Raw genomic sequence first — 26,040 nt, 5'->3', positions numbered from 1 at the left:
AAAATATATCTTAGACTTCTTTGTAGTTATCCTTTCCATTGTTCCTTGCCCACGCTGCAGTTTTGCAATGTAGCTGGCTACAGTACTGGATTACGTAGTTGCACTCAGACAACTTTAAAAGAGTGTAAATAAAGCATACTTGATACATGAAGGTCCCAAGTTCCACATCTTTTTAAAAACTTGCTAGGACTAAGAACATAAGAAGAATTGGATCAGACCAAAGGGTCATCCATCTAATCCTGAATCCTGCTCTCACAGTGGCCACCCAGAGACCCATGGGAAACCTGCGAGCAAGACTTAAGTGTGATAGCTATTATTCATCCACCCATGTTCTCTTTCAATGGGTATTCAGAGACATGCTGCCTTTGACAAGTGCAGGTATTTAGCCATCAAGACCAGCAACAGTTCTTAGCTTTATCCTCCTTGAATTTGTTTAATCAATACCGGACCATCAAACCATTCATCCATCGTTGTCACCATGTTTGTTGGCCACATTTACAACTTGTATGACAAAATCCACAAGGCACTTGCAGCAGACCGCAGAAAGTCATTGGAACATATACGGAGAAAATCATAGTCAGGAAAAGTGGAATGCAGGTAATATAAAATTTGGGTTCCTGTTCTTTCGATCTAGAATCTTAGAAGGTACTTCAGTGGTTATCTGCTGCTGTTGTGGGGTGGGGTGGGGTGGGGTGGGGTGGGGTGGAACTGCTGCTACAGCATCCAGGGACAGCTAAAGAAATGTTGCTATTTGAGCAGACAAGATGGTGCAGCTACTGATCCATCTACCAAAGCTAGCTGCAGAGTTGATGGGAGAGCTTCCTCCATCACAAGTGAGGGTAGCAGCACCTCACAGCAGCTCTTTATGTCAGTCTTCATTTCTTAATACAGAAAGTATTGATCTGATGTGTAGAGATCTTTCCTATTCTACTCTATTCAAGAGGGTTCCGGAAGCTTCTCTGTGTGAAAGAAACAAGCAGAAGGTTCATGATGTTTGGGTTATTCCTTCAGAGAATCTGAGTACAGCTGGCTTAAACTGGTTCTGATATCTCTTTCTGTCAAGGTCATGCTGACTATAAAAGTAAGGCCAGAAGGAGCCTGGGTTTCACTTTCTCTTTCCATCTCTTTTCCTTCTGGTGTGGTGTTCTGTACATAGTATGCTTAGTGTTAAGGTTTAGATTTATTATAAGTTATTGTGAGTTTAAGTTAAGTCTGTTGCAACTGGATTTCTTATGGACTGTGTAATCCTGAATGTACTGGATTTGTGAACATTATGCATGTTTACTTTCAGTAGCAGTAAAGCTCTGCTGGATGAAATATAATTGCCTCTGGTCTACTTTTTGGGAATCCTGCAACAGGTTTAAGTTTTTACTCTGCTAACTATACATTGGAGTTCTACTCTGGATCAATATTGAGTAGAATTCCATAACACCTTATCCCCCAGATCTGCCACCTAAGGTGGCTAACTCACTCTGCCTAATGGTAGGACTGGCCTTCCTTGACTGTACCCTTATCTTGGATGCCAGCAAGATTTGCATTTCAGATTCTGAGTGGGGAAACAACAGTACAAGAAAATAAGGAGGACTATACCAGCTCTGTGCACAACCCTAATTCATGCCATTCATTCTTACAATGTTTCTTTTAGGTTCCTTCATCTTTAGCAGCAGCTGGATACACAGAAATCTGGTGATTATTTTGTGAGCACATTTTGTACCACACCAGTTATAAGTATTTTATTGTAATGTCCAAGTTGTTTTCCTTTTGAATAACTTTTCCTTAAAAAGAAGAAGAAGAAGAAGAAGCAATAAAAGTCCTCCAGGAGCTATGTGCCAAATTGATATTCATTCTTACTGGTCATCAATTTGACCTGAGATGAAAACAACAGATTTATGAGAAACTCATTAGAGAATCAGGTTATAACTCTAGTGATTCATTCTGGCTCATAATTAACAGTATAAACTGAAAGACTGTGGAATGTGCTACAGGATGAACTAGACTTCATGGAGACAAGATATTTTGAAGTTATTATTAATCATTTTAATTATTAGGAAAGGAAGAAGCTTGAGTCATTAGCATCTTTTGAAAGCTTTTCCCCTTATCCCTTCCTACCATCTCCCTGTGCATTGGCAACTTGGTTTTACTTTGCTTGACCACAAAGACACAAACGCTGTCCAAACATAAGAAGAGCCCGGCTGAATCAGGCCAAATGCACATCTAATCCAACTTTTTTAAAATTTTAGTAGGCAGCCAGATATTGGTGGGAAGCCTGCAAGAAGAGTATGAATGCTTTTCTCTGAATGGAGATGCAGGAGATGAGATCAAGCTCACCCCCCCTAATCCTGGCCCCACTAATGGAAGAAGCAAAGATCACCAGTGTCAAAGCAATGATTCTTCAACATCAACTTCATTGGACTGGTTGTCCGGATGCCTGATTATTGTCTTCCAAAGCAGCTACTCTATTCCAAACTTAAAAATGGAAAGCGTAATGTTGGCGGTCAACAAAAGAGCTTCAAAGACTGTCTCAAGGCAAATTTTAAAAAATCTAGTATAAACACCAACAATTGGAAAACACTTTGCCTGCGAGTGCCCCAATTGGAGAACAGCCTTTAGCAAAGGTGTCATGGGCTTTGAAGACACTCGAACTCAGAACAAAAGGGAGAAACGTGCTAAGAGGAAGGCACACTTGGCAAATCCACACTGTGATCAACTCCCGCTTGGAAACCAATGTCACCACTGTGAAAGGAAGTGTGGATCCAGAATGGGCCTCCACAGTCAATTACAGACTCATTGTTAAAACTGTGTTTATGGAAGACAATCTTACTCGGCTACTAGTGATAGAAGAAGAAGAAGAAGAAGAAGAAGAAGAAGAAGAAGAAGAAGAAGAAGAAGAAGAGGAGGAGGAGGAGGAGGAGGAGGAGGAGGAGGAGGAGGAGGAGGAGGAGAAGAATGCCCCATATGCATTCAAACTAAGATCTGAAGGAGTCTATGCATGCATATATTGCATGTGCATAGACTTTGTCCATATGACCAGTGACCAGCGGCGTAGCATGGGTTGTTAGCACCCAGGGCAAGGCAAGTAATTTGCGCCCCCTAACCCGTGGATTTGCGCCCCCTAACCTGTGGATTTGCGCCCCCTAACCCGTGGATTTGCCCTAACCCCAGATGTTGCGCCCGGTGCGGCCGGCACCCCCTGCACCCCCCACGCTTCGCCACTGCCAGTGACCCTGTCTGTTCATGACAGGCTTTAACCACAAGCACCTGAATTTTGTTCTAACTACACCTGAACTGCCTCTGCTTGGGGTTGGTGCATTACTGAAATCAAAATTTGCTAACTCTAGTAATCCGCATGGGAATGCCAGCACCGGAAAGGCCTTTGGAATGGCTCCACACTCTTTCAATCAGATAACAATGAAAGGAGGCCATCCTGAATGGGACTGCGGAATGTCAAGAGACGTAGAATAAGGCACTCCAACTCGCAGCATATGCAAAGGGAAATGTGTTAGGCAGTATCAATATGCCCCAGTAATTTCAGCACACATTGCAGAGTATGCATCTATTTAGAGCAAATAAAATGTGAGCCCATTTCACAATGAAATTGGACCATTTTTTTCCAGTGTGAACAGCCTTATTATTGACAATGTGAAATTGGTTTTCATCTCATGTTTGCAAAAGATATACCATCAGAATTACGAACCCAGCGACAATTGCAGGGCGTTTGATATTACACCAATGGAAAAGTCCAAAATTTGCCTTTGGAACAAAAGTGGAGGATTTTGCACAGTTCTAGCTGAGAGAAGCACACTAAATAAAAGGCCTTTGGAGAATTAAAGCATAAGCTTTTCTTTTATCACAGCCAATAAGAAGTAGCCCGAAGCAACCAAATGCTACAGCGGTAGCAACTACTGTAATACTTTTATCGCAATTCAGCTAGGATCAGCCAGTAGTTTTCCTTTCTTCTCTCACAAAAGCCAGTCTATTTCACATAGATGAGGGAAAGTAATCATGGATATTCTTATCATCCATTTCTGCTTTGAAGCATTTGACAAACTAAATTCACTGCTAATTCAATTTGTACATGGTTTTATGCTCACACTAACTAATATCATCCCCACTAAGATGCTGTGACAAATGTCAGGGTCCAATTGAATCTGTCTAGCAGATTACTTACACATGGAGACCCGTGGAAATTCTCATATTTAGTCTTTAGTTTCCAAAACGATGTCAGTGTCCATTCCCCAATTCCATTCTCATATGCTGCATCCACAAATATCCCATGCACCCTGTTTAGGGAAGTTTTTAATGTTTGATGTTTTATTGTATTTCTAATATCCTGTTGGAAGCCACTCAGAGTAGCTGGGGAGGCCCAGCCAGATGGGCGGGGTATAAGTATTAAATTATTATTGTTGTTGTTGTTGTTGTTATTTCATCTCAGAGAGAGAGAGAGAAAAGGCTTTGTGCATAGACTGTGTCACCCCCCTTACCCTGGAGCTCCAAAAAGTGAATGGGGCAGGAGGAGGGACAGGGCACATGCCAGTAGCATACATGAAGATGCATGCATAGATGTTTAGCAACTGGAGATAGCGGGATGGTGTTAGGACTATATAAGCCCACCCTGCTGTCTTTCTCCAATTCATGGCTAAAGAACTGTGGAGCCCCGGGTCAGGGAAACGAATCCCTTTCACATCTACCCAAACCTGATGCTCAAAGTCTTTGAGGCTGGGGCGAATGTCAGGTGGGCCTTTCTCAACCAAAAGGTGGCTGGCCAGACACAAGCAGAAACACCCACTGCTCACACTTGGGGCTCACTCAGAGAATACCAGTTAGGAGAAGATGAAAATGCTATCCTGGCTTCAAACTATGCTCACAGAGTTTCTAGATTCTATTTGCAGCTTCACTCTTTGTTGTTGGGTGCAAAGGTTCTTTAAACCAGAACACCTGAGCCATGCTCATAAACACTCCATGTCATCTCATCAATGGGTCAGTGGCTTTCAGAAGGCTCATTTCAATCAGCCAAAGGCACCCTTCTCACAGTTAATAGCTATAGAAATGCTGGCTTTAACTGTTGGAAAGCAGGCAAATTGGTTAAATTACTATATTTCTGGAAAATTAAATTCTCTGTGCTTCGAAGTTCCATCCATCTCTCGACAGACAAAGCAGGGTCCTGATTATTCAGAGTTGACTTTGGCTTCAAAACAAGGAACATGGTTATTTCCATGAATTCACTATGTATATGGAATCATTGGATAGATACGGCACCATTTATCCAACCAAGCTCCTGTGTTGTTAACAGAAGAGATGCCTTTCACAGCCTAGAGCAGGCATAGGCAAACTTGGCCCTCCAGATGTTTTGGGACTACAACTCCCATCATCCCTGACCACTGGTCCTGTTAGCTAGGGATGATGGGAGTTGTAGTCCCAAAACATCTGGAGGGTGAAGGTTGCCTGTGCCTGGCCTAGAGTTACAGTAAGAGCTGGGATAGTGAAACTGAGAGACTCAGCCATGAATAAAAGGAGGATTCTTGTCTCACTAGGTGGTCACTAGGTGGTCTTGGGCAAATTGATGTCTCCAAGCTTCAGCCTTTCAGCTGCATCGAGGTTGCCAGCTTTTGAATCACCCCCTCTAGCAATTTCTTTAAAAGCAGTTTGATCTACAGCAATTAGTAGGTGATCATGTTCAATGCCATAGTATGAAAAGTTTCACCTGCTGATATCTGCATTTCAAACCTCTCTTAAAGGCTCAGCAGTGGGCCAAATCAGTTTTCATCTTCCTGGGTAGCTGGTTAATCTTATCTGCAAAGCAGTGGTGATAATGCTGTAAAGTGCTTCTGCAGTTTAGTTTGGACAAGAGGGCACTGGAGTTATGCTGCCTTTGTATTTATACATATGGAAGGAACACATATTGGAAGCAACTAGATGCTACTACGGGACGCGGGTGGCGCTGTGGGTTAAACCACAGAGCCTAGGACTTGCTGATCAGAAGGTTGGCAGTTCGAATCCCTGCGATGGGCTCGGTCCCTGCTCCTGCCAACCTAGCAGTTCGAAAGCACGTCAAAGTACAAGTAGATAAATAGGTACTGCTCCGGCGGGAAGGTAAACTGCGTTTCCGCGCACTGCTCTGGTTCGCTAGAAGCGGCTTAGTCATGCTGACCACATGACCCGGAAGCTGTACACCGGCTCCCTCGGCCAATAAAGCAAGATGAGTGCCACAACCCCAGAGTTGGCCACGACTGAACCTAATGGTCAGGGGGCCCTTTACCTTTACTTTTAGATGCTACTACAGCAGGCAGCACAACTATTATTCCCACGTCATGCTCTACAAAATACAGTGAACCCCCATGGAGTCTGCTAGAATGGGGGTGGCTTACCTGCTGCATTCTAGATGTTGTTGGACACTAATTTCCACCAACCCTAGACCGGATGGACAATGGTCTGAGATGACTGTAGCTGTAGTCCAGAGCCATGGGTCCCTCATCCCTGTCCCAGACTGTTGCAGCTAAAAGCCTTGGTCTCTGTCCTGTTTAGGAACATAGGTAGATAACTTATACCAAGTATTTTGTAGCTTGGGGATGTGTCTGGATCCAACACTGTCACCAGACACTCATACAGTGTCAGTGGTCTTAGAGTGGATTGCTAGAGCTAGATATGGCCCTAATAATCATATGGAAAATTGACCAGTTTCCACATCTCACTTCTTCACATTTAACAGCTTTTTTAAATGTTGTGAACTGCCCCATAATCTTTGGATGAAGGGTGGTGTACAAATTTAATAAAAAATAATAATAGCTTTTCTCTTTCTTTGAGATTGGTAGCAGATTTAACAAACTGTGTGATTGTATTGTTGTTATCATCATCATTAATTACATTTGGGTACCACTCCATCTGAAGATCACAGGCTGATTCACAGCATAAAGATGCAAAATGGAAACACAGAATACATGAAAACAAGAACAAAATAAACAACAAACAAACCAATAACCTCCCTCCCACAAGCACAGCTTAAACAACCTAGAATGTTAATCAGCCAAAGGCCTGGTTAAAGAGAAATGTTTTCTCCTGGAGCTTCACTGGAGCTTTCACAAGAGTGCAGGGCCTCTACTTTGAAGGAGGGATCTTCTTTGTAGATGCTTATTTAATTGCCTCTCTCAGAAAAATGTGGCGTTGGTGTTGGAAATGCTACAGTAACCCCAAGTAGACCGCTGCAGCTGCGTCGAAAACAGCACAGCATTGAATGCCTTACACCCACAGAATCCTCTAGCTGATTATATACTCCATACTGCAGCAGGAAGATAACTATAGCCGCTTCCAAATTCTAATTGGAAAAGCCCCACAAAATATACACCCTTCCCAAGAATGCGTAATTAGGGAACGTTTATTAGAGTCAATGCGAAATCTTTAAAGTTATTGAATATGGGTTAATCTTGGTTACACTTAAAGCACCACCTGTTCATTTCTCTCTTTCTCTCTCTTTGTTAAAAAAAGGGGGGTTGCTAATGGTAATTTCGGTTTCAGTGAAGTAGTTACGTATTCAGTTTCATCTTTTGAATATGCAGTTGGCTTCTTGAATACCCTCCATCACTCAAAGAATCAATGTGTGTTCCATTTATTGTAAATGCTGCAGAGTTTAATTTTGTTCCTTGAGATTCCTCTCTTTCTCTCTACACATGCCTGGTGGTATTAGGAGGAGGTTGTTCCAGCTGGGAGGAAACAGAGCTCCACTGGCTGGCTCAGATGTACAGAGCAGCGTTTATGAAGGCAGGAATGGCTGCGAGGCAAAGCTGCCGTCTCCCAGCGCTGCTGAGAGCCGAAATGGCGGCTCTCCGATTGGAGGCTTAATGACTCCTAAAAGAGAGCTATGTACCCATGCAGCTCACAGCAGTGGGTATGGTCATCGCACTCTCAATAACAGCCCCATGCCAGCCTGTTGTGGAAATGGCGATTTCTCCCTTTTCTCATTTCCGTGTTGTTTTCCCGACTGCAAACTCGGAAATGGCTTTCGCAGCTGCGAGCTTTCAAAAGTGCAGGCAGTCTGATTGCAGTAGGCCACTTGCAATCAGAATAACCTTGGCGGGGGTGAGCTGGGGTGAGGGAAATCATTAGGAATCTCTACTCACCTCGCTTTATTCCCAATCCATGTCTAGAGATGGGCCGCAACTGAATGGCTCTGAATGAGGCACAAAAGCATTTCACTGGATTTGGGGGGGGGGGGGGCGGATGACTTGCCAGCTTTTCTTGGATTTAGGGCACCTACCACTAGAGATTTTGGAGCCCATTTCTCAGTGGTGGGATCCAATGCAGGTGTTGTACATTTATGGACCCCATAAAGTTATCAACAAGGTCTACAACATGATTCCTTTCCATCTGATGATTGCCTTCCTTCCTGGTGGGAAGACCTTTGCAATTGGCCCAGACATGATTTCAGTATGCCCCCCTGGACCAAAGAGATGTAGGATCTGTACACTGCAGCAATGTGTGTAAAGGGGGTGTGATCATTTTTAAGTTCTGAGGAATTATAGAATCATAGAATTGTAGAGTTGGAAGGGATCCTGATGATTATCTAGGCAAACTTCCTGCAATGCAGGAATCTCAGCTAAAGCATCCATGACAGATGGCTATCCATCCATCTGTGACCTATGATGTTGCACCCCATATTATTTGTGAAGAATCACTGCTTCTACCTATTATTTTATTTCTTTGCCAAACAACTACCCAAGATTGATTTTTGTAAAACCATGTGCATTATATCAAACCATTCTGAGCTTTCCTCTTTCCCTAGCTAAAGATTTCTACGAAGTAGAGAATGTTTTCAATACAAAAAGCAAAGGAAATTATGTCAGTCTTTATAAGAAAAAGGAAACACATCTACAGACAGGGAATACCTTTATCCAGAAGCAAAATGTCACAAATAATGAGCTATTCAGAACTCTCCAAAATGCCCGGACCTCATAGAATCATAGAGTTGGAAGAGACCACAAGGGCCATCGAGTCCAACCCCCTGCCAAGCAGGAAACACCATCAGAGCACTCCTGACATATGGTTGTCAAGCCTCTGCTTAAAGACCTCCAAAGAAGGAGACTCCACCACACTCCTTGGCAGCAAATTCCACTGTCGAACAGCTCTTACTGTCAGGAAGTTCTTCCTAATGTTTAGGTGGAATCTTCTTTCTTGTAGTTTGGATCCATTGCTCCGTGTCCGCTTCTCTGGAGCAGCAGAAAACAACCTTTCTCCCTCCTCTATGTGGCATCCTTTTATATATTTGAACATGGCTATCATATCACCCCTTAGCCTCCTCTTCTCCAGGCTAAACATGCCCAGCTCCCTTAGCCGTTCCTCATAAGGCATCGTTTCCAGGCCTTTGACCATTTTGGTTGCCCTCCTCTGGACACGTTCCAGTTTGTCAGTGTCCTTCTTGAACTGTGGTGCCCAGAACTGGACACAGTACTCCAGGTGAGGTCTGACCAGAGCAGAATACAGAGCAGCCCAGAATTGCATTGGCTTTTTTAGCTGCCGCGTCACACTGTTGGCTCATGTCAAGTTTGTGGTCAACCAAGACTCCTAGATCCTTTTCACATGTACTGCTCTCAAGCCAGGTGTCCCCCATCTTGTATTTGTGCCTCTCATTTTTTTTTGCCCAAGTGCAAAACCTCTTTTGCTTGAAGATCACAACACCACTCTCCTGCTGTCTGGGTGGCGGCCTAGGTAAGACTGGTCACTTTGGTACCAAGTTCATCTGGTTGGTGGTGGTACAACATCCCCCCACACCTACTCTGTACTATACTGTGGAGAAAGATGGGATATTGGCCAGGGTGACATCTGATTAAATAGTTTGGTCACAATGGCAGGGCACAGTGGGGAAGAACAGCCATTTGGGTAGTCACTGGGGAAATGCCCTGATACACTTTTATAGTGATCAGGGATTGGATTACCTTTTAGGACTATGAATCAGAGCTGGGAGGGACCACAAGGGCCATCTCTTCCAACCCCCTGCAATATTGGGAGAAAGTAGCAAGAAAGGTGAGCCTCCCTTAACACCTAAAGGAGTCACCAGTTGGGCTGAAGGCAGGGCATATATTTCCAGACCATTGCTATTTTGTGCATGGGATTCAATCACATCCAAGCAAATTCAGCTTGCACAATAAAATTGGCTTTGGTGCTCTTGGGCAACAAGTTCAGGCTTTTGCAAACTGAGAGTAGCTTGTTCTGCTGCCTAACATCTGTGTATATTCCTTTTTGGGGGTGTTAATGGTTCAGATTTGTATAGATATTTCATAGCATATTGTTGTTTAGTCGTTTAGTCATGTCCGACTCTTCGTGACCCCATGGACCAGAGCACGCCAGGCACTCCTGTCTTCTACTGCCTCCCGCAGTTTGGTCAAATCATAGTATATTAATTATGGTTATCTTTTATTTACCGTATGCATTTTGTGTTTTCATATTTTATTGTAAGTCACCGTATGCCTCCTTCCGGCAACTCCTGAAGCTGGCGCCAAACACATTGCTCCACTTTCCTTTGGACCACATCAGCAAGGCTGGGAATGAGGTCTTGTTGTCTGGACAGCTCAGGACCTCTATACACACTGCCCAGGCTTGCACCCCGGAGAGGTCACTTTGATGCAGCTGACGCAGAGGTTTGATTTCACCCCCAGAGGTGCACTCCATTGTCTCTCAAGACAGACGGGTACCAATAATGGGCATCCTTGTGAGAAAGAGTGATCTAGAAATGTCATTAACAAATAAATTCACTTCCCATCCAAAAAATGGACTTCTTGTGTTCTTCCAAGATTGTCTGATATTAAACTGTTACTGTAATATGACCAGATCTTCAATTTCACACACTAATGCTTCATATGTCCTACTTTTCAGTCTCTGTTTTCAAGTTGTCATTCTAAAGGTAGTGCTCTATTAATAGTGTTTTCTCTTGTTTAGCAATACAAAATACACCCAGCTTACTGTGAATGATAATTCTATCAGGGTAACACTTGGTTCATTTATATTCTTAAGTGTCTTTTCTGGCATTTATAACACAACACTGCTAAGTGCTCAATCCTAACCAGCCTTTACTGATTTCAAGATCCACTGACTTCAGGGGGAATTACTCCCAAGTAAGTGTGCATTTTCTTGGATTCTCGATTTCGCTGAAAATGCTTCATGTAGTCTGTTATTCATTGATGCACTATTTTCACAACAGCTTTATAAAGTATAAGCACTCTCTTACAACTGAACAATGGAACCCATATATTAACTCCCAGTTTTATTAACCCACAGTGCTGACTGTGTTCCTTTGCATGGTGGGGTTGTTTGTTTTTTGTACTGATCATTGTGACTGGGAAGAGCTACAAAAATTGACAAAAATCTTCAAAGCAGTCATGAAAGGCTGCTAATTAGCAAAAAAGTAGATCCAAATTGTGCATCTCCTCTGTCACTACTTTCTCTTTACCAATAATCTACTTAAATTTATGCATCTCATGTCATATTAAGTTGCCTTGACCTACCTCACAGAATTGTTGTGAAGTGAAACTCGGATAATGCCAATATATTTTACACTGAAATCAGTAGGTAAAGGAATGTGTGCATGTCTGAAATAAGTCCTGTTCATTCCTTCCACCCATCCAATAGTAAATGCATAAAGAGGAAAAGGAATCATGCTGTGCCCAGCTGGGGATGCTCTCATATCACTTTGCATTAGCTGGAAGGCCAGGAAGGGGCACCTAGGCAAGCATGATCAGAATGCCTAGTCATGTGGACCACCTATGTAATGTGTACATGTGCGGTTTCCTGCGTTCAGACCTGTTGGCAAATGCAGAAAGATCTGGAAGCAGTAAAAGCTGGACACAGCAACTTGAGATGTGGGTCAACTAGGTGTGATACAACTACCCCCTCCATCTTTTAGTCAAGACATATAGAAACAGTTGTGCTGCAGTGGAGTTATTCATACGCAGAGATCAGTGAGTGTATAGTATTTGGCATGTTTGGCAAATCCTCACCATGATCAACACCCGCCCGGAAACCTATGTCCCCACTGTGGAAGGACGTGTGGGTCCAGAATTGGCCTCCACAGTCACTTACGGACACACCGTTAAGACCGTGTTCATGAAAGACAATCTTACTCAGCCATGAGTGATCGCCAAAGAAGAGGAAGATGACAGTCTGTGTACCTATGTATACGGTAGTTGAGCAATACAAATAAGAACACCAGAAGAGGCCAATGACCCATCTAGTTCAACATTCTGTTCTCACAGTGGCCAACTAGATGTCTATGGGAGGCCTTCGAGCAGGACATGAGTGCAACAGCTTGAAAGACCTACACTGGCTCCCAGTACGTTTCCTAGCACAATTCAAAGTGTTGGTGCTGACCTTTAAAGCCCTAAACGGCCTTGGTCCAGTATACCTGAAGGAGCGTCTCCACCCCCATCGTTCTGCCCAGACACTGAGGTCCAGTGCCAAGGGCATTCTGGCGGTTCCCTGCCTGCAAGAAGCCAAGTTACAAGGAACAAGGCAGAGGGCCTTCTTGGTAGTGGCGCCCTCCCTGTGGAACGTCCTCCAACCAGATGTCAAAGAGAAAAACAACTACCAGACTTATAGAAGACATTTGAAGGCAGCCCTGTTTAGGGAAGCTTTTAATGTTTAATAGATTATTGTATTTTAATATTCTGTTGGAAGCTGCCCGGAGTGGCTGGGGAAACCCAGCCACATAGGTGGGGTATGTAATAAATTATTATTATTATTATTATTATTATTATTATTATTATTATTATTATTATTATTACCCACCTGAGATTCCCAGCAACTGGCACTCAGAGGCATACCGTTTATGGCAGTGGAGGTAGAACATAGACATCCTAGCTATTAGGATGGATGGCCTTCTTTTTTTTTTTTGCCATATAGATATTTATTAATTTTCAGAAAGAAAAAAGAAAAAGACAAAAAACAAACATGACAAACATAAAGATAACAGCAAAACACAAAGTAAACACACAATATATACTACAAAAAGTTATCACCTATCGAATTAACATTATCATCTCTTTTTGGACTTCCTTCAGCCCGCCCGTAAATCTTCCGCAATACAAATCAAAGATACACATTGCCTGGTTTGTATTGTCATTATACATTCCCCTTCCTCTATTTTCCTTAGAACAATACCTCTTAGTCTTTCACAGTGCTTCTCTAAATCCCCTTAACGTTATTTGGCCTTTACTAATACATTCCAGGTAATCTGCATATTTCTCCCAATCCTTGATGAACTTTTGGTCTCTTAGATGTCTAATCTTTCCCGTTAATCTATCCAAGTCCGCGTAATCTAATAACTTCACTCTCCACTCCTCTATTGTTGGCATTTCCTTTTTTTTCCACTTCTGAGCAAGAACTATCCTTGCTGCTGTGACTGCGTAGTACACAAATTTATGGTCTTTCTTCTTAATTTCGTTCCCTAAGATCCCTAACAGAAAGATTTCAGGTTTTTTAATAAATGTGTACTTTAACACCTTCTTTAGTTCAATATACACCTCTTCCCAAAATTCTCTCACTTTCCCACACTCCCACCACATATGGTAGAAGGCACCCTCCTTCTCCTCACATTTCCAACACTTGTTATCTACTTTATACATTTTCGATAATTTTGCAGGTGTTATGTACCACCTGTAAAACATCTTCATGACATTCTCTTTCACCGTCATACATGCAGTAAAGTTCAGGCCTTCTTTCCATAGGTTCTCCCAATCTTCGAATTGTATAGCATGGCCTACATCACTAGCCCACCGAATCATTACTGTCTTCACTTCTTCATCTGCCAAATTCCAATCCAACAAAATCTTATACATTTTAGATATTATTTTCACCTCATTGTTTATGATTTCCGTCTGAAATTTTGACTCTTTGTCTGCATACCCTCTCTCTTTAGTCTCTTTTCTGAACATCTCATTAACTTGGAGATGGTGCAACCAATCGTACACATACTCCTTAACCTGCTCATACGGTTTTACTTTCCATTTCCCCTCCTCTTTCATTAACAGCTGGTCATATGTTGCCCAGTCACCTCTCATGTTGGTTTTCTTAAGGCTCATCATTTCAAGGGGTGAGAGCCAGTGCGGGATTTTAGGTTCTAATATATTTTTATACCTTTCCCATATTTCAATGAGTGGACCTCTGAAAATATGATTTTCAAACCCCTTGTGTACTTTCCTCTTGCCGCACCACAGGTAGGCATGCCAACCGAACCTGTTGTCGAAGCCCTCTAAATCGAGTAGCTCCTTGTTCTCTAGTTTGACCCAGTCTTTTATCCAACAGAGGGATGATGCCTCATAGTATAATCCCAAATCTGGTAGGGCAAAGCCTCCCCTTTCCCTCCTATCTGTCAGCAGTTTAAATTTTATACGAGGTTTTTTGCCCTGCCAGATAAATCTTGATAACACTTTTTGCCATTCTTTAAACATTCGGGTCCCTTTAATTATAGGAATAGTCTGGAATAGAAATAGTACCCTCGGTAGTACGTTCATCTTAATAGTATTGATCCTACCCCAGAGGGACAATCTCAGTCCTCCCCATACTTCCAAATCCTTTCTTATTTCTTTCCACACTGGCTCATAGTTATTTTTGAATAAATCTATGTTTTTGGGTGTGAGCCAAATCCCTAAGTATTTCACTTTCTTGACCACCTGTATCTGTGATTGGTTCTGGATTATTTCTATTACATTTTGATCCATATTCTTTACCATCATCTTTGTTTTATTCTTATTTAATTTGAAGCCTGCTATTTCCCCAAATTGGTCAATTTCCTTCAAGATTTCTTCAATTGTAACTATTGGATCCTCCGTCATTATTACTAAATCATCCGCGAATGCTTTGGTCTTATAGGCATGTTGTCCAATTGTTATTCCTTTGATTTTCTCATTTTGTCTAATTGAATTCAGAAGTACTTCCAATACCGTTATAAATAACAGCGGGGAGAGTGGGCATCCCTGTCTTGTGCCTTTCTGTATCTTTATTTCTTCTGTCACGATGTTATTTATGATCAGTTTAGCTCTTTGTTCTCTATATATTGCTTTCACCCCATTAAGGAAATCTCTACCCACTTCCATATGTTCTAGGTTCTTCAACATAAAATCCCACGCCACATTATCAAACGCTTTTTCCGCGTCTACAAACATCATTAGCGCCTGTTTGTCCATCCTATCCGATAGAAATTCTAGCATATTAATTATATTTCTTATATTGTCCCTCATGTGCCTGCCTGGAAGAAACCCAGCCTGATCTTTATGAATAGTTTCTACCAGTAGGGACTTCAATCTTCTCGCCAGAATTCCTGCGAAGATTTTGTAGTCCGTATTCAATAGTGAGATTGGCCTATAATTTTTAACCTGGGTTAGATCTGCATCCTGCTTCGGGATGAGAGTGATGAACGCCTCTTTCCAGGTCTCCGGGATTTCCCCTTTTCTTAAAATGTTATTCATAATCTCCTTCAGGGGATTCACAAGTACAGATCTCATCTCTTTATAATAGCCCGCTGTGAATCCATCGGGTCCCGGAGCTTTCCCTCTTTTCAGATCTTTAATTACCTCCTCTATCTCTTCTATTTCAATTGGGTCATTTAGTCGTTGTTTCTTATCGATTGGGATTTTCTGCACCATTTTATCTTTCAGGAATCTTTCTATCCTCCTTAAGTTGTTTCTTTCTTTATTTTTATAAAGGCTTCTATAGTAATCTAAAAACTCTTTCCTAATTTCTTTTGGATCAGTAACCTCTTCTCCCTCTTTTATAATTCTGTTTATTGTACCTTGCTCCTTTCTCTTCTTAATTTGCCACGCAAGCCACTTTCCCGATTTATTTGAGAATTCAAAGTTCTTTTGTCTTAGTTTTTTGATATTCCATTCTACTTCTCTATTTAGTATCGCAGCAAATTGGGCTTGCAAGATTTTGATATTTTGTTTTATTTTCTGACAGTTGGGTTTCCGAATTAATTTCTGTTCGCTGTCCATAATCTGCTTTAGTATTTCCTCTTTTCCTTTTTCTCTGTTCTTGTTTTTAATCGCATTCTGTTGGATAAAGTATCCTCTTATTACCGCCTTACTAGCATCCCAGACTGTATTAATATTTGTACCTTTGTCCCAATTGTCCATAAAGTATTCTGATAGCTTTTTAAGCGCATTTTCTACAATTCTCTGATCGTTTAGGAGGTAATCTTTTAATCTCCATCTGAAGGTTCTGCTCTCATAGCTCTCTAGTTCCCATTCTATCGGGCTATGGTCAGAGATTACTCTCGGTTTTATTTCAACTTGTTTAACCCTGGGGCACAATTCACTTGATATCCAGACCTGGTCAATCCGTGACATCGAATTGTGCGGCTCAGAGTGAAATGTATATTGCTTATCCAGTGGATGTCTAAGACGCCAAATATCCATCAAATTACAGTTTTTCACCATTGAAAAAAATGATTTTGGTAATTTCCCTTCTTTACTTACTCCTTCCCTAAGTTTATCCACTTCTAGAGAGACTACACCATTCATGTCCCCCATTAAGATGATTCTCTGATCCATATATTCCAAAATTTTCCCTTCGAGATATTTATAGAAATCAGTCTTATTGTTATTTGGTGCGTAGATCCCAATCACGATCAAACTCTCGCCTTGCCAATTAATCCGGATAGCCACCATCCTCCCCTCTTCATCTTTAAATATTTGTTTGGCTTCAATCTTTTTATTGATATACAGTACGACCCCCCTTTTCTTTTCTCTGTCAGAGGACTCGAATTCAATTCCCAATCTTTTGTTAATTAACAGCCTTTTGTGTTTTTTAGCCACATGCGTCTCTTGAAGACAGATAATATCCAGCTTTTTCTTTTTCAAGAATTGCTCAATTTTATTCCTCTTTTTTTTCTCATTCATTCCGTTAATATTCCAACTTAGAATTTTTAATCCCATAGTGCCTAACATTCACCTAATTTTTCTCTTTCTCTCTTTTTTTTTCCTTTTCCCTTTCCCCTTTTCCCCTCCCTTTTTTCCTCTCTTTTCCCCTTGTTAGTTTTCTGTGCTTTCTTCCTCCCCTTCTTCTTCTGCCTCCTCGTCTGAACCGCTTTCGTTCACTTCTTGTTCGTCCTCTGTTCTTATATTTCTAGGTGATCCTCCCTCTGCTTCTCTTGCTCCACCCTCCTCTGATTTCAGCTCTTTATACTTCCTCAAAAATTTCCCAGTTTCTTCTGGGTTTGATAATCTATGCCTTTTACCTCTATATTCAAATGATATTCCTTCAGGGTACTCCCATCTGAATTCAATTCTATTCCTCTTCAAAGTCTGTGCTAGTGGTTTATAGGGGTCTCTTCGTTTAAGTAATCTAATTGGGACATCTTTAAAGATAATTATGTAGTTTCCCCCTATGTTCAATCTTTTTTCCCTGTTCTTTTGCAGTATCCTATTTCTTACTTCCTTGTCCCTAAATGTAATCAAACAGTCGCCTGTAAATTTTTTCCCTTTTGTTGTTTTTACGCGCATTCTAAATGCGCTCTGCACCTTTCCGGCCATTTCTTCTACTGATACATCCATCCAGACCGCAAGCTCTCTTATCAGTCTTTCCTTAATATTCTCCCCTTGTGTCTCCGGGATGGCTCTTAACCTAAGGTTCGCCTCCCTCTGTCGGAGTTCATTCATTGCTATAACATCTTTTATCTCCTCTTGTGTTTTATTTAAATCCGACATTTCAGCTTTAATTCTTTCCTTTTCCCGTTTAATATCCTTTAGTTCTAATTTTGTCTTCTTCATCACTTCCTCTACATTTTGCGTTCTTCTGTATATTTCTTTTATCTGGCCTTTAAGTTCGTTTACTGTTTCGTCAATCTTTCTATCCATATTTCCAATTTTATTATCTACCTGCTCTAGCTTCTGCTCTAAGTTGTTTTGGCTCTGTTTGATTTCCACTAGCATCTTCATAATGTCTGCCTTAGAGTCTGTTTCTTGTTTAGATCCCCTCCTTTCTCCGGGGGTCCCCCCATTTGTACCTTTCTTTACCGTATATGACATCTCGTGTTCTTATATTTTCCTTATTCCCCCCTTTCCATATACCACTTTCACTTATACCTCCCACCTCCAATTTTACCTCTTTACTATTTATTCTGCATAAAATCACCACCCTCCGCTCAAATATTTACCAACTTTTACCACATTTACCACTCAACCAATATTTCCCCAGCAGGGTCTTTTTACCGCTCAGAGCGGCTCCCCAGTCAAATAAGCCGAAGGTCCGAAATTGGTTAGGAAAAAAGTAGGGTGGGATAGGATGAGAATGAAAGGGGAGAGGCAGAAGAACGGGGGGGGGGGGGAGTAAATAAGTTGTAAGTTCAGTCTCAGTCTTGCCACTAGAGGTCACCAAGTCTTCTTCTCCACGACTCTGTTTCCCAGGGCGTAGCAATATCCTGCTTCAAAAGCATCCAGTCTTTCCTGTCTGTCAAACAGTCCTGAAGGGCAAATAGGAGGGGGGGTACTCATTTACAGTGAGACCAGAGTATATATATATTTTCCCCGCCACAGGAGTGGATGTGGTTATGCTCTTTCCCTTATCTTCCTTCCTCCTTAAAGTCTTTCTCAGTCCATCACGCTCCGAGGTCTTTTAATAGTAATGGAGCCTTCTCTTCCGGTCGCCTTCTCTCTGCGTTTTAAGTTCAGGAAGAGGGAGAAGTGCTCCTTTCATCTATTTCAGCCTCTGTTCCTCAAGGACTCCTCATTGTACCAGTTTGTCCTGATCTCCTCTTTCCTCCCACAAGCCTTTTGATACTAAGTCTTTACTTTACTTAGTTACTTTTTGCAAGGGAGATAAGCAAGGAGAAAAACAAAGTATCCGCCAAGGCAACTCACTTTCACTTTTCGGATGGATGGCCTTCTCTGTGAATCTGGGTAATGCTATTCTAAAGCCATCCAAGTTGGTGGCCATCACTGGCTCCCGTGAGAGCGAATTCCGCAGCTGAACTACGCTCTGTGTAAGGAAGGACTTTCCTTTAATTAGTCAGTATACATTCTTTCGCACAAACACACATCTATATGCAGAGAGTGCTTGCGCCTGTGTTAAAAGTAATGTGTGAACAAGCCCTTATGTTTGTAATAACCAGGTGGAGGGGGTTATTCTGTTTCAGCAATCTGTTCAACTAACCTCATGACGTCCAGACAGCTCCTTCTTCAATGGGGGGGGGGGGGCGTGGAGAGGAGAGGAATCAATCCAAGAATGCTGAGTGAGCCTCTTGAATTGCAAAATTTGTCCAGAGGAGAGAACCTTACGGTAATATGTTGCTCACCATCCTTAGCCTCTCCTGAGTAACTGAATATCTCGGAGTGCCTTGAACTCCACTGGCCCTGCAGGCAAATGATCCAACACTCTCCCAGTGAAAGGCTCTGTCACATCACAGCATGTCGTTTTTTCTCTGATCAGAAAGATGCTTCACAGTCTTCCTGTATGCCCGTTGAGAGGCTACTTTGCCAAGGCATTGGATTAAAATGGGCAGTTAAGAGGGAACCTTTTGTTTAAATAAGCATGCTAGGAGGAAGGCATATATATATATATATATATATATATATATATATATATATTCATGAGACATAGCATTATTGAAAACCATGGGAATCGCTCCAACAGACTTCTGCTTTAAATTACATTCAAAGAAACATTTGTCTCGTCTTTGAAGAGCCGCCAGAAGTTTCAGGTGCAACAGAAGCATGGCTGTAAGCGGAACAAGCTTTCAATGGGAGTGACCATCAGTTCAGGGGGCACTAGAGAAATTCTGCAGGAGGCTGTGATCAGAGAAATCTTCCGCTTCTTCTATTGAACAACAGCAAAAAACCAAAAAAACAAACCAAGAGTCTGATGCTGTTACTGAAGATGTTTCTTTCAGCCACTCTGACTGTGCTATTGACATATATTACAGGATATAAAACCCACAAAGAGAACTAGAATATAGTGTCTCCCTTTTTGTTTTTCTAAAAATGAGCACTCACACTTCACATTGTGGGTGCCCTTTGTGGGATCGCGCGTGGTGCTACAGTTCCCAGGGAGCTTACTGGCAAACAGGGGCTGGCTTGCCTCTCAGGGTTAATGTTTAGAGGTTCATGCCCAGCCTCAGCAGTCAAGTTTCTTGCTGGGAGGTGGGGCCAGCCCCATTTATAAATAGGGGGTGGAGCCCACAATAGCCAGGCTCTGGTGATTCAGCAGTGAGAAAGATTAACAGGGCCACCCGTGTAGCGATTTTGTGCGAGTTCACGGTCCTGAATGGCGGTTATGGCCTTGGGTGGAATCCTTTAGTCTTTTCTTCCCTATATGGCGGGGGGGGGGCATGAAGTGGTGACTCACCCCCCTGTGGCGGCGATTCCAGGGTCCCCCTCTTAAAGGAATTATATATATGGGTTTCACTGGCCATACACTGAAAGGTTGTCAGTGAACTACCCTGCGTGTGGGGATATGGGCTTGGCTGCCTGCTACACTTACGTCTCGCAGAGCACATCCATATCCCATTTACCCTCATAGAATCTTAGAATCATAGAGTTGGAATAGACCACAAGGGTCATCGAGTCCAACCCCCTGCCAAAAAGGAAACACCATCAGAGCACTCCTGACATATGGTTGTCAAGCCTCTGCTTCAAGACCTCCAAAGAAGGAGACTCCACCACACTCCTTGGCAGCAAATTCCACTGTCGAACAGCTCTTAGTGTCAGGAAGTTCTTCCTAATGTTTAGGTGGAATCTTCTTTCTTGTAGTTTGGATCCATTGCTTCGTGTCCGCTTCTCTGGAGCAGCAGAAAACAACCTTTCTCCCTCCTCTATATGACATCCTTTTATATATTTGAACATGGCTATCATATCACCCCTTAACCTCCTCTTCTCCAGGCTAAACATGCCCAGCTCCCTTAGCCGTTCCTCATAAGGCATCGTTTCCAGGCCTTTGACCATTTTGGTTGCCCTCCTCTGGACGCGTTCCAGTTTGTCAGTGTCCTTCTTGAACTGTGGTGCCCAGAACTGGACACAGTATGGGCCCCAGTTCCCCCCGGCTGGGGGGCTGGGAAGGATACATGTCCTAGGCCTAAGCCAAGATCTTCCTACATTCGGAAGTTTAATAAAGTTGTGGTCTAATTTTAATTCCATATAACGTTGTCAAAGACTTTATTCCTTCCTTATGATCCCTGGGGGCTGGGGCTGTCGCCGCCTGGTCACACAAAGGGAAGTACTGAGGCAAATATACTAGGACTGTGCCCCAGACTGCTTGAACTCTGGTTCAGCACTTTGGGGGAAAGCCTACTTTAGTCCAAGGTACTTCATAGGCTGCCAGATTCAGCTCAGTTCTATTTAAATAGGCGTTGCTTCCTCCTCAGGCATGATTATGAGGATTCATATATCTTTTTTCTTTTCTTTTTTAATGTCCCAATTGGGAGCAATTGGTCTGAAAATTACAGGCATCAGAGAGATGTTTTATGGCAAGAAACTCTCCATAATACAAACAAATATGTCCAGGGTTTTTGCTTTTTTAGCAGTAGGCACCTTTAAACTTTATTTTGTGGTAAGAGGATTCACTTTCCAGATAAAATAATTCCCTCTGATTACAAGCTTGACCAGTTGGTGAGAATAGAGCTTTCCCTCTTCCTTCTCACAATTCTGGTCTTTGTTCTGCCTTTTTCCACAATTCCACCCTTGCTTTATGGTATCAGTGTAGGTTTGGAGATTTTACTGTTGCTTTTAGCAGATGCTTGTCAGCAGCATTCTTTTTATGCCTGTATCACCAAGGCATCCCTGCTTTGACTCATGCCATTTTGTACAAATCCTGTTTTGCTTCTGACCAGCTAAAAATCCTTCTGAGATACCTTAGGATTCAAAATTCATCCAGATCTGATGGACACCACTAACCGAAATAGACAAACAAATTTCTTTGGTCTCCTGGGAAAATTAGTGAATGAAGCCCACTGTCATATGGGAATTACTTATCCATATGTGCATGTATATACATGCACACAAAGATGATTGCACACAAACCAGCATCAAAAAAGGTGCCAATTAACAGGAACTCTGGTGCAGATATTAGTTTCCCTGTAATTGAAGAGACATATACAGGATTGGTCATCTGAGCAGAATAAATTGATACAGATGGGAATACTTGCCTATCCATTCTATTCAGAGGTGCAGGTGGACTTAACTGGCTCCAGTGGTGGCAGCGAGAGCTATCTGTAATTGGAAGCTGTGGTTACTTTTCCCCATAATGCTTAATGACTTGCATGGTGTGTCTGTGGGGGGGGGGGGAGAATGGCACTCATCTGGGGGGCACTGAGCCTGATTAAATATAAAACTGGGAGGAGAATAGCAGAAGGAGACCTTGTATCAGCAGCTGTTGAGTGGAGGGAGCAATCCAGAGTGTGTGATGCTCTGCAAGAAGCTGCCTTTACTGTACAGCAGGGATTGGCAAACTAAGGCCCGCAGGCCGGATTCGGCCCAATTGCCTTCAGGATCTGGCCTGCGAACAGTCTGTGGATCGGCATGGGCTGTGGGGTTCTGTTCTTTTTTTTCCTTTTCCTTTCGAACTGCCCTTTTTTTTGTGCTGCCATTTCTCCCCTCCCTCTCATGCACCACAGCGCCTCCTCCTCCCTCTCTCCTACTTAAAGTGTGAGCAAAGGCGGGTCCCAGTCACGGCCAATCACCTGCAAAGCTGTTTGAGGCCCTGGCCAATGGGTGGGCGGCAGCTGCACAGCGGTTCAATGAATGAAAAGCCGCGCCAGAGCCCACCTCAGCATGGTGCAGGGACTGACCAGTTTCCGCACCCGCTGAGGCAAGCTCGGACGCGGTCCCTCACTCGCCAAGCCGCCACTGGCACTCAGTGGCAGATCTCCTTCCTGCCTAATGCCCAACCCCCTGACAGTCACAGATTGCTCTGGGCCATCCAACCTCTCCTGTAGGAGTGCATGGCTGTCTTTATCCAACTCATCTGATGCCCCGGTTCCCTCAGAATAAACCCAATTTGACTCAGGCCTTGGCCAAGTCCAGTGGACAGTCCTAATGGTTTTTATTTCCAAAACAGTAATATAGTGGATGTTTGCAACATCTATAGAAGAGACACAATCCTACTGGAATGTATATTATCTGTATTTGATGTATAGCACTGCATACTCGTTTTCAGTTTTGAGTTGTTGCTGAAAGTCCGAGCATGCCATCTTCCCTTTTATTGTTGCGGTGGACCAAAATTCTGAACGTTTACTGATGAGAAGGGAAAGCTGTTTTGTAGGGTTGTACGTTGGCCTTCGTGTGTGAGCATGCATGCATGTGTTTGACCTGAAAAGGTTTGCCAAAATCTTCAATCGGTTTCGTTGCCTTCTAAACTCCATTTCAAAGGAGCACATTTGCTTTCAACTAAGATTTCCCAAATCCTTGTTCAACACATGGATATAAATCAGAAAGATTTCATCCTGCAGTCAAGGGTCAGGATCTACCCAGAGAGCGGTGTTGGTGATGTGGATGGGATACAAGCCAGCTCCATCATAGAGGCAAGGTGGAAAAATGTTAAGTTTAGAAACATTTCAAGGTCACCTGTCTTAGCAATGTAATTGCTAAGCTATTGCTGGAATTTTTAGAGGTGTATTTTGAAGATAGCTTAGCAGCTCATCAATTGAATTATAAACATGAGGGCTGTACCCAGTTCCGCTGACACAACATGAGCCCCTGAGCTGACCTATGGACCACCCACTCTGCCTATGATCCTAAATTATCTAGGGCCCGTTTACCCAAAGTAGCATTTTCCCCTGTACACATAGGAACCCATAGGAAGCTGCTTTATACTTAGTCAGACTAAAGGTAAAGGGACCATTAGGTCCAGTTGTGGCCGACTCTGGGGTTGTAGCGCACATCTCACTTTATTGGCCAAGGGAGCCGGCATACCGCTTCCGGGTCATGTGGCCAAGCCACTTCTGGCGAACCAGAGCAGCACACGGAAACGGCGTTCACCTTCCCGCCGGAGCGCTACCTATTTATCTACTTGCACTTTGATGTGCTTTCAAACTGCTAGGTTGGCAGGAGCAGGGACCGAGCAACGGGAGCTCACCCCGTCGTGGGGATTCGAACCCCCGACCTTCTGATCGGCAAGTCCTAGGCTCTGTGGTTTAACCCACAGTGCCACCTGCTTCATACTATTGGTCCATATAACTCAATATTGTCTACACTTACCAGCAGCAGCTCTCCAGGATTTTAGCAAGGAGTGTTTCCCAACCCAACCTGGAGATGCCAGGGATTGAACCAGGGACCTTCTGCTTGCAAGACACATGCTCTACCACTGAGCTATGGTCCTTCTCCTAACATGTACTCTTCCATATGCTACTTGAGAGCTGCTGCCTATGGAGACGAGGTTTTTTTTTTATATAAAAAAAATTTAAATTCTTTATTGATTAAAAAATTACATATCTATACAAACATTGTATGCTATCTCTTTACATATGAAGAAAAAGAAAATTATGTAGCGAATAGAAAATTTATAAAGGAACAAAAAAGAGGAAAAGAAAAAAATTAAGAAATAACAAAGATACGAAGTTAAGAAATCAAAAGAGGAAAAGAAAAGACAAGACAACATTATTTACACAATAAAAGTGTTCATCGACACAATCCTTCCCATCTTTCTCATTATACTGTATTATAAACATTCTTTTTTAAAACAGATTTGTAATGTATAATATCATTTCTTTCTACTTTGTATATATTCCTCTAATAGTTTTCTTTTACAAATATCACTCAGTTTCTGCTAATATGGAATTATTTGTACAATAAAGTTTTACATAGTTCTTGAATATTATCCAATCTCTAGTTGTTTTTTGTTTCGATATTCCTCTAACTGATCCCGTCAGTTTTGCTAATTGTAGATATTCTAACATGAGTATCTGCCAGTCAGTAACATTGTTTGATGAGGTTAAAGCAGGACCGGCCCACCCATGAGGCAAGGTAAGGTGACTGCCTCAGAAGTCAGGATTCACAGGGGCAGCAGATCCTAATGTGGATCTTCATCCCCCCCCCCCTTGTTCCTGATGTAAATCTTCACACACGCCTTGTTCCTTGGAAGACAGAGCGGTGCCATTTTGTTGTTTCCTTCAAGTGCCAAAATGTATTGGGCTGGCCCTGGGTTTGGGGGTCTGCAACTTATCATAGGGCCTTCCCAGCAATATCACCCCAATTCTGACATTCACTCCCCTCACAGATCCAGGAAGACTCATCTTTCAGGAATATAGAAGGATGCCTTATACTGAAGCATTGGTCTTCTGTCTAGCACAGTAGTGACTACATTTACTAGTAGTGGCTCCCCAGGGGGCACTCCCAGCCATACCTGAAGATGCCAGGAACTGAAAATCAGACTTTCTGCATGCAAAACAGGTGGTCTGTCCCTGAGTTATGGCCCTTCCCCCTTTTTCATGCCTTCTGAATATTAAGTAATTGGCTTGCGTGTCAATAAAGACAGATGCTTAATGTTTTAAGCTTGCAGAACTGTACTGAACATTACTGGTGATTATCACTTATGTCTTAGAGTTGTAACCCTGAGGTTATAGAACAGAGGCCAAGACATCAGCCTTAAAACAGATAGATTAATGAATAAATAAATATACTCTAGTGAAGGTACAGCAAGGGATGGGGGAGGAATTTGATTCAGTTTGCATTTAAAGGAAAACCTACCTAATTTGCGAAACAAGATGCAAACCAAAACACAGCCGTTGTTTTGAATTCTCAGTTCTCTGAATTTTGCCACGCATTTCTCCAGAAAAGTAGCATGTACAAAATTGCACATATCAAGGTAAAGTGTGCATAACATTTCTGTATAACGTACAAAAATGCATTGTATTCAGGAAAATCTCTTTCCAAAGATGTGCATTTTAATCTGCAGTGAAATGCTGAGGATTTTCATGAGGACCTTTCGTAGAGGAAAAAAACGAACTGATGTGAAAAAGTGGATAACCAAACAATGAGTTGTAGCCAATGCTAGTCTTACACAGAGTAGACCTGCTGAATTCAATGAACATGGCTAGTAAGAGTTAGTTGGATAAAACCCTTAAGAGTGGGAGAA

Source organism: Podarcis muralis, chromosome 5, assembly GCF_964188315.1.
Source record: "Podarcis muralis chromosome 5, rPodMur119.hap1.1, whole genome shotgun sequence".
In the NCBI taxonomy this organism is placed as follows: Eukaryota; Metazoa; Chordata; class Lepidosauria; order Squamata; family Lacertidae; genus Podarcis; species Podarcis muralis.
Note: the sequence above shows the minus strand (reverse complement) of the source record.